Genomic DNA, 407 nt, shown 5'->3' with positions numbered 1-407 from the left:
ACATTTTAGGTGAAAATTCCACAATGATCCCAACAGCAGCCAAAAATGTGTCAGCCTGCCACAGACTCAGACTGTCAGCCAATGGACAAACCCAAAGCAAGAGCATTTCTTAGACTGTTGTACAAAATGTTTTTATAATTACTATTAATACCACTATCTTTATATATATTTTTATCATTGCTATTTTTATTTTTTAATGTCATAAATACTTTTTCATCTTTTTGTTATTATAAATGTTATTTACTTATATTTATTTACTTTATATGTAATATATATGTATCTTAATTATTTTACAGGTCTATTCTTGTTCTTGTTTTATGTATTGTATAATTGCTTTGGAAATACTGTGCAGGTCATGTCAATAAAGCTAATTTAAATTTGAGAGAGAGAGAGAGAGAGAGAGAGAG

The sequence above is a fragment of the Danio aesculapii genome, chromosome 14 (genome assembly GCF_903798145.1).
Source record: "Danio aesculapii chromosome 14, fDanAes4.1, whole genome shotgun sequence".
NCBI classification, from domain to species: domain Eukaryota; kingdom Metazoa; phylum Chordata; class Actinopteri; order Cypriniformes; family Danionidae; genus Danio; species Danio aesculapii.
The sequence above is the reverse complement of the archived record's forward strand: the minus strand, read 5'-3'. Positions refer to the sequence as shown.